This window comes from Aquarana catesbeiana, linkage group LG03 (assembly GCF_042186555.1).
Source record: "Aquarana catesbeiana isolate 2022-GZ linkage group LG03, ASM4218655v1, whole genome shotgun sequence".
NCBI lineage: Eukaryota > Metazoa > Chordata > Amphibia > Anura > Ranidae > Aquarana > Aquarana catesbeiana.
Window position 1 is genome coordinate 25,653,935 of NC_133326.1, and position 18,229 is coordinate 25,672,163.

The following is an 18,229-nucleotide window of genomic DNA, read 5'->3' on the forward strand; positions in this document are numbered from 1 at the left end:
CTTACCCGTTGGTGGTCCTGGCTACCCTTGTGCCGTAAAAAGGTCATCTAGAGCCCAGGGCAAGCATGCCAAACTGCACTCCACCCCCCCCCCAAAAAAAAAAGAACCTGAGCACTAATCTGCATGCTTACCACCTAAGCATAAATCTTTGCCCCCCCATCCCCAAAATGCCCCCCCCAAAAAAATGCACCCTTCCTAGGACAAATAATCTACAGCTAAAATCTTCCCTTCAAGTACACATCTTCTCCCGCCCCCCACTCCAAAGTCTTCCTCCCAGCACAAATTGTTTTGTGGTTTTCTGAGGCCAGCGGTCAAAGCTTTCCTATCCTGAACATAATGAGAGAATGAGAGGGAGGATGAACCTCCCCTAACCGCAACAGCTCCCAAACGATCCTCAAAGCCTGGACACACAGGGTGTTATGGAGTTGAGTTTAGGAGCTTTGGCAGAAAAACACCAAAAGCTCCTAAACTCAAGTTGAAGAGATGTAGTGCACCTGAAGCCTTAGCACCCTTATACCCCCAGATTCCCCCTCCTAGAACACGTGAAGCCTAAGCACCCTTACCTCCAAGATTCCCCTTCCTAGAACACATGATGCCTTAGCACCCTTAACCCCCAGATTCTCCCTCCTAGAACACATGATGCCTTAGCACCCTTACCCCCCAGATTCCCCCTCCTGGAACACATGAAGCCTTAGGACCCTTACACCCCCAGATTCCCCCTCCTAGAACACATGAAGCCTAAGCACCCTTACCTCCCAGATCCCCCCTCCTAGAACACGTGATGCCTTAGAACCCTTACCCCCCAGATTCCCCTTTCTAAAACACGTGAAGCCTTAGCACCCTTACCCTCCCAGATTCCCCCTCCTAGAACACATGAAGCCTTAGCACCCTTACCCTCCCAGATTCCCCCTCCTAGAACACATGAAGCCTTAGCACCCTTACCCCCCCCAGATTCCCCCCCAGAACACATGAATCCTTAGCACCCTTAGCTCCCAGATTCCCCCTCCTAGAACACATGATGCCTTAGAACCCTTACCCCCCAGATTCCCCTTCCTATAACATGTGAAGCCTTACCTCTCAGATTACCCTTCCTAGAACACATGATGTCTTAGAACCCTTACTCCCCAGATTCCCCTTCCTAGAACACATGAAGCCTTAGCACCCTTACCCCTTAGATTCCCCCTCCTAGAACACATTAAGCCTTAGCACCCTTTCCCTTTCACCCTTTTATATTTTTGTTTTGGATTTTTATTATAGCAAAAAGTGAAAAATATTGTTTTTTTTTTTTTTAATTGTCGCTTTTTTTTAATAGCACAATTGGGTACAGAGTCTCAGGACTACGCAATTGTCAGTTAAAGTGACGCAAGTGCCGTATCACAAAAAATGGCCTGGTCATTAAGAGGGAAAATCTTCCGGGGCTGAAATGGTTAAGATAAAAAACCCTTTTGTGTGCAGCAGCCCCCCCCCCTTAATACTTACCTGAGCTTCATCTCGATCCAGTGATATTGCACGAGAGTCTTGGCTGTCTGGGACTCCCCACCTCATTGGCTGAGACAGCAGAGGGGTGCCATTGGCTCCCGCTGCTGTCAATAAAAGTCCGTGAGCCAATGAGGAGAGGGAGGGAGTGGGGCCAAACCGCTGCTTGCTATGGGGGCACTTGGCAGGAGGAAGAGGCCAGGAGAGCCGAAAAGGGACCCAAGAAGAGGAGGATCGGGGCTGCTCTGTGCAAAACGACTGCACAGAGCAGGTAAGTATAACATGTTTATTATTTTTAAATGAAAAAAAAGACTTTACTGTCACTTTTATATCTAGGGGCAATCAAGGGGTTAACTGTGTGCCTAACAATGTGTAATGTGCGCTGCTTTTACTTTCTGCTCTGGTTGTTTTTTCTCTCCCTGCTTTGCTCTGTCTGTGATTGGACACAGGCTGAAATCTGCTGCCAGACTCTTGCTGTGTCCAATCCCGAACCCAGAACACAGGCGGCGACGTACAAGTAGTTTGCCTGGCCTGCCTGTGACGTTCACCCGCAGTAAAACTACTGAGGGCAGGTAGTTAAGAAATTACCTTTAGGTATAAAAAATGTCAATTAAATTGGTTGACCATCACAAACTTCTCTAGGCTACCTCAGATCATGCCATGGACCCTTAGCTGGGGAAGGATGAAAATTTAAAAGGAAAATCCAACCTTCAAAGGAAGGCTGGCATTCTGAAGAAATGTATCAGCTGAGTGCATGGACCAGCCTTTCTTGCCCTTTTTAAGATGGAGGAACCTTTGAAATAACGTTTCGGTTAAAGCCGTTTAGGACATTCCATTTTCGAACACAAAGGCAGGTACCGAACACTCCAATCAGCCGAACAAGAAACCCATACAAATAATTCTTCCCCCCAAGTACGAGACAAGGCTCTGTACGGAGGGTCAAACAGGAATCAGACTCTTTATTAGAACTAAAATTACAAGTCTTTATATACAGTTAAAGAGGAGGTTCCTACTTACTACTCTAACAATACAACTGTAACCAGAAACCTAATTAACATGAGCTAGTTTACTAAATCATTGACCCAGACTAGGTGACTCAGAGACATGACCTTTAGGACAGACTTGTGGTCACCGAGCTTCACACATTAGTATAAACACAGGTCACCTTCCCACAATAGCAGGAGATAATTACAATTAACAATGCAAACAGTGATCTCCCCCCCTCCTCAGCCTAGTAGGCAGTAAACTATAGTATGAGTAGACTGTCCAGCTCCTACCCAGTTTTAGAGGCCAATGTGATCAGCTCTCTCAACTAACATGTTGAATTCAGAATCAAACGAACCAAGAATAGTCTTTACATATATCCTGGGAGATATTGTGGATAAATATTACTGTCCCATTTTAAGTAATCCAATCATATTCTCAGGGTTCATTCTTTTCCAGATCACCCTGCGCTCAACAGTGACTCCCGTCACAATAAGTGTTGATGGTCATTGGGAAGGATACTCCTTAGATTTGTGTTTATTAAGAAGAATGCCCACCCGTACAGATAGCTAAAAAGAGCATTGGTGTCAGTGGGAACTTATCTGAGGGTCAGGAGTAGCTTATTGGTCAAGCAACCTTTAGGAAGCTCAAGAGGAACCATAGGGCTTCCCCAGAACCTTGGTTGAAAAACATTGGCATAGACTTTAGCTTGGTGGGTACCAAAGTTCATCCCAATGAGCCTATCGGTTACAGAAACAGTAATTGGGCACTTGAATTGCATCAGCACCAGGGTCACAAAGCTTGCAATTTCAGCTGCGTTCCCCCCCACCTAGGGAGGCCCCAAGGCAGTTGTGGAAACCTAGGCTTAGTTTACAGTGCTCCAACTCCAAACTCGTGTGACTTCCTTTAGACTTGCTTGCTATTTCCTTGTGACTTTTGTGATTTAACATTGCAGTCTATGGCACTCAAATCCAGACCAGAGGAATAGGCTCCCGACAGTCAGGGGCCCTTCATGGTTTCTTACACCAGGGCCCTAAAGGTTCTAGTTATGCCTCTGATCAGCACATTGTATTATCATCCAATAGCTATGACCAGCTTTACCTATAACAGACCCAGATGTTTTAAATTACATTGCAGGCCCAGGAAATGAATCAACCATGGCTCCCATCTCCAGTCTTCACTCCTATAGCATTTCCAGCGGTGGTTAGCTACCGACATTGAGTTCTTTGAAGAATGTGTAATACTCAGGAATTATCTCTCCTGACACTGGTGACAAAGCTTAACTGCAATAAGTGAAATGTCTCACTGCCACAGGCAGAGCGGAGAAAGCTTTCGGGAGGAGGAGGGCAAGAAAATCAAAGAGATTAGTAACTCATCACATTAGTTATGGGTTATCATGAAAGAAGGAGGTAATGAAACCAAGACCAGGATCACTGATCAATAAAAGTTTGACTGCATTTCGAGTTCATTTTCTCCTGCAGTGAAATTGACAGTAAGTTTATTATTGATCTCCCTGTTAATCCATGAGGAGTCAGAGCTAAAGTCTACTGGAAGAAGCAAGAAAAATAAGATAATAAGTAGGAGCCTTTGGTCTTTCATTATGAAGAGCAAAATAAATAGAGGCGAAGATTGAGAAAGCAGAGAGGATAACCCTTCCCCTGCAGGGCACACATCCCACCTCCCCGGGATCATAGACCAAGCCGGGATCAGCGACTGCATTACCAGAGCGTGCTACTTTCCCATCGCTTTCATAGCAGTCTGTTATCTCATGGGAGCACACATCGAGAGCGAGCGAAGGGAGGCCGCCGTACTGATCGAGGATGGGAAATCATACTGAGGCCTCATCACTATACACAATACAATACAACCGGAAAATAAGCACCCACCCAATATTTATCACGGCTATTGTCTGTCTGTCTGTCTGTCTGTCTGTCTGTCTGTCTGTCTATCTATCTATCTATCTATCTATCTATCTATCTATCTATCTATCTATCTATCTATCTATCTATCTATCTGTCTATCGTTCCAAACAGCAACATTGGAACGTGATAACACTTTTGATTAATTAACATTATATGTGTTTATCTATCTATTACACAGGTTGACCTGGGTGGACTGTTGTCCTCATTCAACCTTACCTACTATGTAACTCTATACTTATTTTCCACGCTGTATATACTATCTATCTATCTATCTATCTATCTATCTATCTATCTATCTATCTATCTATCTATCTATCTATCTATCTATCTATCTATCTATCTATCTATCTATCTATCTATCTATCTATCTATCTATCATCCAATCCAGTCATTCTATCAGTCTATCTATCTGTTTAGTTATCTATCTCTATCAATATCTGTCTATTGTAACAATAGATAGATAGATAGATAGATAGATAGATAGATAGATAGATAGATAGATAGATAGATAGATAGATAGATAGATAGATAGATAGATAGATAGATAGATAGATAGATAGATAGATAGAATAGATAGAGAGAGAGAGAGAGAGAGAGAGAGAGAGAGAGAGAGATAGATAGATAGATAGATAGATAGATAGATAGATAGATAGATAGATAGATAGATAGATAGATAGATCAAATAAGAAAAAGAAAGAAAAAAAGAGAGAAAGAAAGAAAAAAAAAATGCAATAGACAGATAGACTGATAGACTATATTCTCATATATATTTTCAGTGGGTTAAAGTCGGGAATTTTCTCTCATTCCTGGGGGCAGATTCTTGTGGACTATTTGATTCCTCGTAGTCATTGTGTTTTGTTTTCCCAGTAAAACAGATGACTGGTATTATTGGTGTATTGATTGTTCTATACAAATCATTCATATTGGCGGTTATGTTGTTGCAGACGTACATGGCAAGCGTGGCTTTATCAGATAACCTCTGACCTGATCCTCTCTATGAACAAAAAATGCAAAACCACTTCAAGAGGTTCTAGAAGAAAACACAACGACTTCCTTTATTTTTAGCCACTGAGAAACAAAAGAGAACCTGTGATTGCCCCAATCTCTGTCAGCACAATCACATGTAAATCCTATCTTTATTTTATTATCTTTATCTTATGTCAGTGATTTAGGAAAATTAATTCTTTCCATCAATGTACATTGCCATGTATAAGGTGACCCATACATTGGTCTTTTTTTTTTAACCAGCAACGTTCAACAGCAAAAAATGATTTGATTCCCCATCTACACATTCCACTTTTTTCTTTCTTTCTTTCTTTCTTTCTTTCTTTCTTTCTTTCTTTCTTTCTTTCTTTCTTTCTTTCTTTCTTTCTTTCTTTCTTTCTTTCTTTCTTTCTTTCTTTCTTTCTTTCTTTCTTTCTTTCTTTCTTTCTTTCTTTCTTTCTTTCTCCTATTTAGTCTGTCTATCTATCTATCTATCTATCTATCTATCTATCTATCTATCTATCTATCTATCTATCTATCTATCTATCTATCTATCTATCTATCTATCTATCTGAAAGAAAGAAAGTTTATCTAAGTTTATCATTTTTCTAGGTAAATTTATTTCTAAAGGTGCTATTGACATGAAATTTTCCCCACACATAACCACCAAAACATATCAGTTTAGAAATGAAGTTCTGTGTAATAAAATGGAATGACAAGGGAAAAAGTATTGAACACGCTAATTGAAATGTATTTAATATTTGATACAAAATCCTTTGTTGGTAATGAAAGCTTCAAGACGCCTCCTGTATGGAGAAACTAGTCGCATGCGTTGCTCAGGTACGATTTTGGCCCATTCTTCTACACAAACAGTCTTCAAATTTTGAAGGTTCAGTGGGCCTCTTCTCTGAACTCTGATCTTTAGTTCTTTCCATAGATTTTCTATTGAATTCAAGTCAGGTGATTCTAGCAGCTTTATTTTATTTCTTTAAAACCAATTGAGAGTTTCCTTGGCTTTGTGTTTGGGATCATCGTCTTGCTGAAATGTCCACCCTCATTTCATCTTCATCATCCTGGTAGATGGCAGCAGATTTTTATCAAGAATATCTTGGTATATTTTCCCATTCATCCTTCCTACAATGATATGAAGTTTGCCAGTACCGTATGCTGAAAAACAGCCCCACACCATGATGTTCCCAACTCCAAACCTCACTGTTGGTATGGGGTTGTTTTTGGGGTGAAGTGCCATTTGACCTTCAAACATGGTGTGTATTATGGCATCCAAAGAGTTTAATTTTGGTCTCATCTGACCAGACTATATTCTCCCAGTATTTCACAGCCTTGTCTAAATGTTGTGCAGCAAACTTTAAATGAGCTTCAACATGCTTTTTCTTCAGCAATGGAGTCTTGCGTGGTGAGCGTGCATACAGGCCATGGCGGTTGAGGGCATCACTTATTGTTTTCTCTGAAAAAATTGTACCAGCTAATTCCAGGTCTTCCTGAAGCTCTCCACAAGTGGTCCTTGGATCTTGGACAACTCTTCTGATAATTCTTTTCACTTCTTTGTTAGAAATCTTGTGAGGAGCACCTGGTCGTGGCCGGTTTATGGTGAAATTATGTTCTTTCCACTTCTGGATTATGGCTTCAACAGTGCTCACTGGAACATTCAGAAGTTTAGAAATCCTTCTGTAACCAATGCCATCAGCATGTTTTGCAGCAATAAGCTTGCAAAGGTCTTGGGAGAGCTCTTTGCTTTTACCTATCATAAGATGTTTCTTGTGTGACACCTTGGTAATGAGACACCTTTTTATAGGCCATCAGTTGAGACTGAATCAGCTGATATTTATTTGCACTGACAAGGAGCAGGATTGCTTTCTAAATACTGATAGATTTCAGCTGGTGTCTTGGCTTTCCATGCCTTTTTGCATCTCCCTTTCTTCATGTGTTCAATAGTTTTTCCCTGTGTCATTCCATTTTATTATACATACCTTAATTTCTGAACTTATTTTTTTTTTTGGTGTCTTTGTATGTATGGGTTGCATGGGTTGTTACCGACATGTGGGGGAAATTTCATGTCAATAGCACCTTTAGAAATATATTTACCTAGAAAAATTGTGATGTGTTCAATACTTATTTTCCACGCTGTATATATTCTCTATCTATCTATCTATCTATCTATCTATCTATCTATCTATCTATCTATCTATCTATCTATCTATCTATCTATCTATCTATCTATCTATCTATCATTAAATTGTATTGAACACATCACACATCTATCTATCTATCTATCTATCTATCTATCTATCTATCTATCTATCTATCTATCTATCTATCTATCTATCTATCTATCTATCTATCTATCTATCTATCTATCTATCTATCTATCTATCTATCTATCTATCTATCTATCTATCTATCTATCTATTTCAATCTTTCTTTCTTTCTTCTACTTATTTGGTTCATCTATCTATCCCTCTGTCTATAGACATGTGCAGAACGAAAAAATGTGTTTTGTTTTGATCCGTTACTTACATAAATATTTTAGTTGAATTAGTTTAATCCAATTCTTTTTCAGAATTTGTTTCGTTTATTCATGTTTAAATTTAATACAATGTATATTCAAATTTTCCGAATTCTAATTTGAAAAGTTTTCGAATAATTTTCGAACAGTTTTCGAATTGGAATCGTTTTTCAAATTCAAAAAGTTTTCAAATTCGAATTTGAGAAATTTTTCGAAAACTTTTCGAATTCAAATAGTTTTCAATTTGTTTTCCAATTTCCAAAGAGAATAAAATAGAATAGAAAACAAAGGAATAGAATAGAAAAAAATATTACAGAATAATATAAATGGATTTGAAAACTATATTCAATTTTTTTTTTTTTAGTTTTTTCGGATTTGTTTAAATTCGGTACTATTGTAATTCAGAAATTTGGATACATCCGAACTTCCGAAAACGTAAAAATTTGTCCGATTTTCAATTCGGAACGAAACGACCCGCACATGTCTACTATCGATTGTAGGTAGAACATAGAACCATTTATCTAACTATATGTGTCCCAAATTTATAGAGTAAAGCAAGTAAAGTATATCAAACACATCACAATTACTATATCTGGAAGATACTGTAAAACAAATGACATCATTTGATCTGATCCTTCTCCGTTTTCTGTCTGCAATGATTGAACCTTCCTGCCCCTGATCCGATGATACCAATGTGTTCCTGTATCTGGGATAAATCTACATTCTATTCTATGTACTCCTGTGTGTTCATTTCATTCTTTCTCTTCCCGTTTTCACACATAGAAGACATTACAGAGATGTCTGTGAGAGATTTTACATGTCAAAAGATAAAAGGCAGCCAGGCTGGGAATATAGCCGATCAATATATCGATTGACACCCCCCCCCCCCCCATAGAGAGAGCGATCTGCCTCTTCTGTTATAGGGAGCAGCTCACAGATCGCGATGTATGGGAAGTATATGATGGGAATGATAGAAGTGAAGGTGGGATGTATAGTTGGAGAATTATTTGTATAGTTTGTATAATCAGGGCACTTCATTACAGCAGGGAGCACAACATCCACAGAGTTCAAGATGACAGCACTAAATTATAGACATCTCAGCAAGGCTCTGGAATAAAGATCCTTTGTTGCTCTGTCAGTGGGAGAGTGCAGGGCGAGCTCTTCATGTCTAACAATCAAGGAGAACATTATAAGGAGCCAACAAAATGTGATCATTGTATCATCTATAATGTCATAGCAGGACCTCTACTTCTTCATATACACCTCTGGAGAGGATCCCCTGTACACATACCGAGCATTGTCTCCCCCACCAGTACTCCTAGGTGTGTTGCTTGTATTCAGGGTGGAGCACAGCACTGTGATCCTGGTCCTTACATCTGTGCATTGCCTGCCTGCCCTACTCTGACCCTTACATCTGTACATTGCCTGCCTGCCCTACTCTGATCCTTACACTTGTACATTGCCTGTCTGCCCTACTCTGACCCTTACATCTGTACATTTCCTGCCTGCCCTACTCTCACCCTTACACCTGTACATTGCCTGCCTGCCCTACTCTGACGCTTACACCTGTATATTGCCTGGTTGTCCTACTCTGATCCTTACACCTGTACATTGCCTGCCTGTCCTACTCTGATCCTTACACCTGTACATTGCCTGCCTGCCCTACTCTCACCCTTACACCTGTATATTGCCTGGTTGTCCTACTCTGACCCTTACACCTGTACATTGCCTGCCTGTCCTACTCTGATCCTTACACCTGTACATTGCCTGCCTGCCCTACTCTCACCCTTACACCTGTACATTGCCTGCCTGCCCTACTCTCACCCTTACATCTGTACATTGCCTGCCTGCCTGCCCTATTCTGATCCTTACATCTGTACATTGCCTGCCTGCCCTACTCTCACCCTTACACCTGTACATTGCCTGCCTGCCCTACTCTCACCCTTACACCTGTACATTGCCTGCCTGTCCTACTCTGATCCTTACACCTGTACATTGCCTGGTTGTCCTACTCTGACTCTTACACCTGTATATTGCCTGGTTGTCCTACTCTGATCCTTACATCTGTACATTGCCTGCCTGCCCTACTCTCACCCTTACACCTGTACATTGCCTGGTTGTCCTACTCTGACTCTTACACCTGTATATTGCCTGGTTGTCCTACTCTGATCCTTACACCTGTACATTGCCTGCCTGCCCTACTCTCACCCTTACACCTGTACATTGCCTGCCTGCCCTACTCCCACCCTAACATCTGTACATTGCCTGCCTGCCCTACTCTGACCCTTACACCTGTACATTGCCTGCCTGCCCTACTCTCACCCTTACATCTGTACATTGCCTGCCTGCCCTGTTCTGATCCTTACATCTGTACATTGCCTGCCTGCCCTACTCTCACCCATACACCTTTACATTGCCTGCCTGCCCTACTCTGACCCTTACACCTGTACATTGCCTGCCTGCCCTACTCTGACCCTTACACCTGTACATTGCCTGCCTGTCCTACTCTGATCCTTACACCAGTACATTGCCTGCCTGCCCTACTCTGACCCTTATACCTGTAAATTGCCTGCCTGCCCTACTTTCACCCATACACCTTTACATTGCCAGCCTGCCCTACTCTGACCGTTACACCTGTACATTTCTTACCCTACTCTGACCCATACACCTGTAAATTACCTGGTTGTCCTACGCTGATCCTTACAACTGTACATTGCCTGCCTGCCTGCCCTACTGTGATTATTACACCTGTACATTGCCTGTCTGTCCTATTTTGGCCCACCTTTACATTGCCTCTATGTCCTACTCTGATCGTTAATCTGTACATTTCCTGCCTGCCCTAATCTCACCCATAAACCTTTACACTGCCTGCCTGCTCTACTCTCACCCTTACACCTGTACATTGCCTGCCTGCCCTACTTTCACCCTTACACCTGTACATTGCCTGCCTGTCCTACTCTGATCCTTACACCTGTACATTGCCTGGTTGTCCTACTCTGACTCTTACACCTGTATATTGCCTGGTTGTCCTACTCTGATCCTTACATCTGTACATTGCCTGCCTGCCCTACTCTCACCCTTACACCAGTACATTGCCTGGTTGTCCTACTCTGACTCTTACACCTGTATATTGCCTGGTTGTCCTACTCTGATCCTTACACCTGTACATTGCCTGCCTGCCCTACTCTCACCCTTACACCTGTACATTGCCTGCCTGCCCTACTCCCACCCTAACATCTGTACATTGCCTGCCTGCCCTACTCTGACCCTTACACCTGTACATTGCCTGCCTGCCCTACTCTCACCCTTACATCTGTACATTGCCTGCCTGCCCTGTTCTGATCCTTACATCTGTACATTGCCTGCCTGCCCTACTCTCACCCATACACCTTTACATTGCCTGCCTGCCCTACTCTGACCCTTACACCTGTACATTGCCTGCCTGCCCTACTCTGACCCTTACACCTGTACATTGCCTGCCTGTCCTACTCTGATCCTTACACCAGTACATTGCCTGCCTGCCCTACTCTGACCCTTATACCTGTAAATTGCCTGCCTGCCCTACTTTCACCCATACACCTTTACATTGCCAGCCTGCCCTACTCTGACCCTTACACCTGTACATTTCTTACCCTACTCTGACCCATACACCTGTAAATTACCTGGTTGTCCTACGATGATCCTTACAACTGTACATTGCCTGCCTGCCTGCCCTACTGTGATTATTACACCTGTACATTGCCTGTCTGTCCTATTTTGGCCCACCTTTACATTGCCTCTATGTCCTACTCTGATCGTTAATCTGTACATTTCCTGCCTGCCCTAATCTCACCCATAAACCTTTACACTGCCTGCCTGCTCTACTCTGACCAATACACCTGCACATTGCCTGCCTGCCCTACTCTGACCTTTACACCTGTATGTTGTCTGCTCTACTCTGACCAATACATTTTTTACATTGCCTGTCTCCTCTACTTTGACACATATGCCTATACATTGCTTGACTTGTCTTCTCTGACCCATACACCTATAGATTGCCTGTCTACCCTACTCTGACCCCTAACCCATACAGCTGCACATTGCCTGAATGCCCTACTCTCTTCCATGTACCTGTAAATTGAATGCCTTACTCTTATCCATACACATGTACATTGTCTGCCTGTCCTATTCTGACCCATATTATTCTCATATAGATAGACAGCTAATCCTGCTCTTAAAATGTAGATAGATAGATTGATAATATTGTCATATAGACTATTACTGTATAGACAATAGATCTTTTGTTATCGATATTATATTTGATTTTCCACATTGATCAATATAAAATAGATGAACAAAGAGAATAAATAATAATGACAAGGAATAAGATAGATAGATAGATAGATAGATAGATAGATAGATAGATAGATAGATAGATAGATAGATAGATAGATAGATAGATAGATAGATAGATAGATAGATAGATAGATAATCTAACATAGACTGAAATTCCTATTCTCTAAATGTGTAGATTGGATTTGGTGGATTTTAGATTGTCAGATAAATAAATAGATACGTATTGTTATATAGATTGTAATCTGTAGATGTATAGATTGTAATTCTTATATAGACTAAGAATGTCTATATAGATAAAATATAAATAGATGGACATAATACACATAGAATATAGACTCTGAAAGGTTCGAGAAACATTGAGGTAGGGATAAACATAGTATATGTTGTCACTACTATTTATTCATTCCTCTTTCATATCTACTGATTTCTGTATTCATTCTCCCTTTATTATTCATCACATTACAAATAACATTACACATAGGTCCTTCCACATGGACCTATAGGTCAGTGTTATTCCGCAGGTATGTGTTCTCCTAATTTGGAGAATTATTTGTTCACATCCTCGGGTCATTATATGCTTATAGTTGTGTTTTTATTTTTTATTCAGATTGTTACTTTTGGGAAGAAATTCGACTTTTGTAACAATTCTCTATTACAACTGAAGAACTGTGATTATCTGATGTGACCTCCCAAGGCTGAGCTCCGTTCACCAGGTAGACCTGCCCTGGGCTCGCTGAGAGGTGAACACATCTACTGGAAAGTCCATAGCCAGGAACTGTCCACATCTATATTTTTTTAACCTGAATTATAGCACACACAATTAAAGCAGGTGATGCTAGAGCACTAATTCACTAATAAATAATAAATCTATTATATATATATATATATATATATATATATATATATATATATATATATATATATACAGTATCTCATAAAAGTGAGTACACACCTCACATTTTTGTAAATATTTTATTATATCTTTTCATGTGACAACAAGAAACAACAAGAAATGACACTTTGCTACAATATAAAGTAGTGAGTGTACAGCTTGTATAACAGTGTAAATTTGCTGTCCCCTCAAAATAACTCAACACACAGCCATTAATGTCTAAACCACTGGCAACAAAAGTGAGTACACCCCTAAGTGAAAATGTCCAAATTGGGCCCAAAGTGTCAATATTTTGTGTTATTATTATTATTTTCCAGCACTGCCTTAACCCTCTTGGGCATGGAGTTCACCAGAGCTTCACAGGTCCAAAAGAAGGGGATCATGTTTCAGTATGTCACAGTACATGTTGGCATTCATGGTTCCCTCAATGAACTGCAGTTCCCCAGTGCTGGCAGCATTAATGCAGCCCCAGACCATGACACTCCCACCACCATGCTTGACTATAGGCAAGACACCCTTGTCTTTGTACTCCTCACCTGGTTGCCGCCACACATCATCTGAACCAAATAAATTTATCTTGGTCTCATCAGACCACAGGACATGGTTCCAGTAGTCCATGTCCTTAGTCTGCTTGTCTTCAGCAAACTGTTTGTGGGCTTTCTTATGCATCATCTTTAGAAGAGGTTTCCTTCTGGGACGACAGCCATGCAGACCAATTTGATGCAGTGTGCAGAGTATGGTCTGAGCACTGACAGGTCGACCCCCCACCCCTTCAACCTCTGCAGCAATGCTGGCAGCACTCATATGTCTATTTCCCAAAGACAACCTCTGGATATGACTCTGAGCACGTGCACTCAGCTTCTTTGGTCAACCATGGCGAGGCCTGTTCTGAGTGGAACCTGTCCTGTTAAACCACTGTATGGTCTTGGCCACCGTGCTGCAGCTCAGTTTCAGGGTCTTGCCAATCTTCTTACAGCCTAGGCTATCTTTATGTAGAGCAACAATCCTTTTTTTCAGATCTTTAGAGAGTTCTTTGCCATGAGGTGCCATGTTGAACTTCCAGTGACCAGTTTGAGAGAGTGAGAGCGATAACACCAAATTTACCACACCTGCTCCCCATTCACACCTGAGACCTTGTAACACTATTGAGTCACATGACACCGGGGAGGGAAAATGGCTAATTGAGCCCAATTTGGACGTTTTCACTTAGGAGTGTACTCACTATTGTTGCCAGTGGATTAGACTATAATGGCTGTGTGTTGAGTTATTTTGAGGGGACAGCAAATTTACATTGTTATACAAGCTGTACACTCACTACTTTACATTGTAGCAAAGTGTCATTTCTTCAGTGTTGTCACATGAAAAGATATAATAAAATATTTACAAAAATGTGAGGGGTGTACTCACTTTTGTGAGATACTGTATATATATTTATCCTATTAAAAAAAATTAATAGTGTACTATATAGGTACAAGCCAGTTAAAAGAACAAAAAAAAAACCTTTAAAATAATGATGATATTTAGGGAATATCTACCACTATTAATTAGAATTTGTTTTATAGATCTATACTGAACCCGCTATGCATAAAAAAAATATTTTGAAAATCTTATGTTTCGCATTTCTCTGAGTAACTGAAGAAACTAGGACAGGCTTGAATGGAAATTACGTATTAAATAAATTAAATACATGTATCCTTTCTTCTTTTAATATCACTCCCAGTTGAAGTTTTAGAAAGGAAGCACAGAAGAATAGGTCCTCCCATGGAGAGGCCAATTGACACATACCTTACACCTTACAGCAATTTTAATGTATTTTATATTTAGCTATTAATTTTAATTTTATAAATGTATATTTATCTATCAATTGCTGCAAGGTATATGTCCTTTGGCCTCTCCAAGGGAGGACCTATTCCTTTGATTAGCAACTAAGAGGATTCCTGATATATAGTTATAAATCTTGACATTAGCATGATACTCAAAGTGAAGGTGACATAAGGTAGAGATATCGTTTTGCATTTGTAGGACCAGTAAGTAAGCTTTTATGGAGAACTTTTGTGATCTGTCTTGTTCCCAGCGCAGGCACATCTTAGCTCTTGGCAGAGTAATTGTTACCTGCTAACAAGAAAAGCATCACTAGATAATCTAATTCAATGGAGGGTGAATCTTCTTTCACTGTGATCTTCCCCTAATTAGTGTGACTCTCTGGGTGATGAGGACAATGGCACCCCCCTTCCATGTGGTCCATATAGATGGAGGCAGGAGCAGCAAGGTCGTGGATTTAAATTGTTTAGCGTTCTTTAGAATTGAGACATATGGGGGATGGTTCAAGGTAAAGCATCTGACACAGGTCATGCCTATATTCTGGGATTTAAAATCTCATCACAAGAGCCAATGCAAAATCTCATTCTCTGCAATCCTATATAAACAAAAGAGCTAATCCATATACACGGGGCATAAAATAATAAATAAGGTTTGATGCAGCCTACTAGCTTCTGCCATCAATGATACTTATGGACTTCTGCAATTTACAAACTAGGAGGCTGAACTTATAAAGAATGTAGGAAGGGAAATGGAGAAAGATGGAGTTGTTGACCAGTTTCCACGGTTCACTTCTTTTTCTAGAGAATGAATGGTGACCCTTCATTGGCTTGCTGTGGACATTTGCCCCTGGTATTTTTTTTAGAAATCAAAGGCTGTATGCTGTTAAAATGTATAGCTGGATAAGTTTTTTTTTTTTTTTTCAATTGCTGGTAAGAATTTATTCAGCCAGATGCTCAGAACAATGATGTAATGAATTGCAGCCAACCAAGTCCCCCCTTTCAAGGATCAGAACAAAGAAATATGATTTCTGATTGGTTGCTGCTTTTTACATCTGCTACACTTTTTACCTCTTTCACATAATATAAATATATATTATTACTGGATAATAATCCCATATCCAGTCTCTCATCCCATAGCTGGGAGAGGGGTCATTTTTATGTCTTCATCCTCACTTCTTTATCCCCTATCTGCACAAGTGCTCCAAAGAGAAGTGAAGAAAGGCCTTGAGTCTTAACAAACAGACTCCCTTAGACACTGACGCTCGGTGCCTATTCACTTGAAACAAAGCAGTGCCCGTATTGGGGTTTATCTGTGAGGAGGGCTCCTGAGGTCAGTACCCCACCTGCTACCAGTCTATATACAAAGAAATGCAAATTAACCCTTCGCGTGCAAAAGGGCACCACTACCAATAACTGGCTGGGGTTTGGAGAACAAGGCATCTTCTTTAATCAGTGTTAACACATTCCATGTATTGAATTTAGATCTGTGGACGTGCATTGGAAAATTCCTTTAAATTAAATGAATCAGCCATTCCAAGTAAGTGGAAATGTATGATGGCGCAATGACACAGGGTAGGACTGTCGGTATATGGATAGAACTGTGAAGGTACAGAAAGCTTTATGGGAAACTTGTACATATAACTTGTTTTGAACTCAAAGAAGAATTTTAGATAATTCCTTAATAATATGCTTTTGCATTGTCAGGTTGTAGAATCATAGGCTGAAGTTACTCAAGTTTGTGGGGGTTTTTTATCATTATTCAGCTCATGTTATGAAATTTACTGACTAGGGCATGATTTACTAACAAGTGTAAAAGGGTCCATACACAAAACTAAAGGCAAATAAATAGGCTGCTCAGTTTGCAAGGGAAGTTGCACTTTGCAAGGGAATTATCCTCAGAGCTTAGTGAATGATGGATGGAAGTCATCTTATTCACTAAACTCTGGGGAAAAGCCCTTTGCAAAGTGCAACTTCCCAAAGTGAACAGTCTGTTTGCTTTTAGCAAATCACCCCCAGAGATTCCAAACGTGTTCACTTCATTAGGAACAGTGATGAAGAATCTTCAGAAAAGAGGCAAATCTGGAGAATGTGGCCAATTGCATTCAATTATTGTTTGATTCTCCTGAATACACAACTGCAGATTTTTTTGATTGGTGTAGAATCACATAATTCATGAACCCAAACTTCCCAGACTAAGAAAAATCTCCACTCAACCCTATCCAGTCTATGTGGTTGACATGTGTAAGATGGCCTCAGCCTTTCACTGTTCCACAAGCCATGCCCTCTAGAGGGTGGCCTGATGAAGGAGCATGCATGCCACGCCCGACGCACCAGTCGCTGACGTCATCCCCACTCACCAAGGGTCCCTGTGATGATCCTGGAAGTGCTGGAATCCACCAGCACCACTGAGGGTTTCATCTGGTTCCACATCCCAGGGAGAGCGCCCACTGATGAGCACTTTTTTAACATATATCTTGTAAGTTGCCAATTTGCTGACTTTTAGTAAAAGTGTTGTTAGTACTACACTCAAAAGGCACAGCTTTCTTTCTTGTTCTTGGGCTGGAGATTTCCTAGGTATGCTACATACTACTGGATGGTGATATTTTTTTAGCCAGCAACCCATTCCTGAGCCCCAGCGGGCCTTGTACACTCTTCTTCTTTTCTTAAAGTGGCACTACAAATATTAGCAGGCCAGACTTCCCAGAATGAGAAATTCCATGATATGTAATTATTTAGAAAAGTCTGCATGCACACCTTCAGGTGAATAGAAAATTTGCACTCAACACATAAAAAAAATAACAAAATATAAAGCCAACAACAACTTTGCCCCAAGCTACATCACCAACCCTATCTCAAAATATCATCCAAACCATCCTCTTCTCTCTTCCTGTTCTCTAGCCCGTCATCAATTCCTCCCATGTTGGCCTCCAGGATTTCAACAGAGTCTCTTGCTCTTTGGGGAAGCCTATCCCACCTCTACCTACCAACTGGAATTTTACTCATCCATCAACTTAATTTGGTAAATTTTCTGGATTTTCCCATTCAAAAATCATCTGTAGTTAATCAAAAGCCAATCTCACCACTGGCTTTTGCTTACCTAACACATTAAAAAATATAGCAAAATACAAAGCTATCAACAACTTTGCCCCAAGCTACATCACCAACCTCATCTCAAAATATCATCCAAACCATCCTCTCCTCTGAAGACCTCCTGCTCTGTAGCCCCATCATCACCTCCTCCCATGCTGGCCTTCAGGAGTTCAACAGAGTCTCCAACTTTCCTCTGGAACTC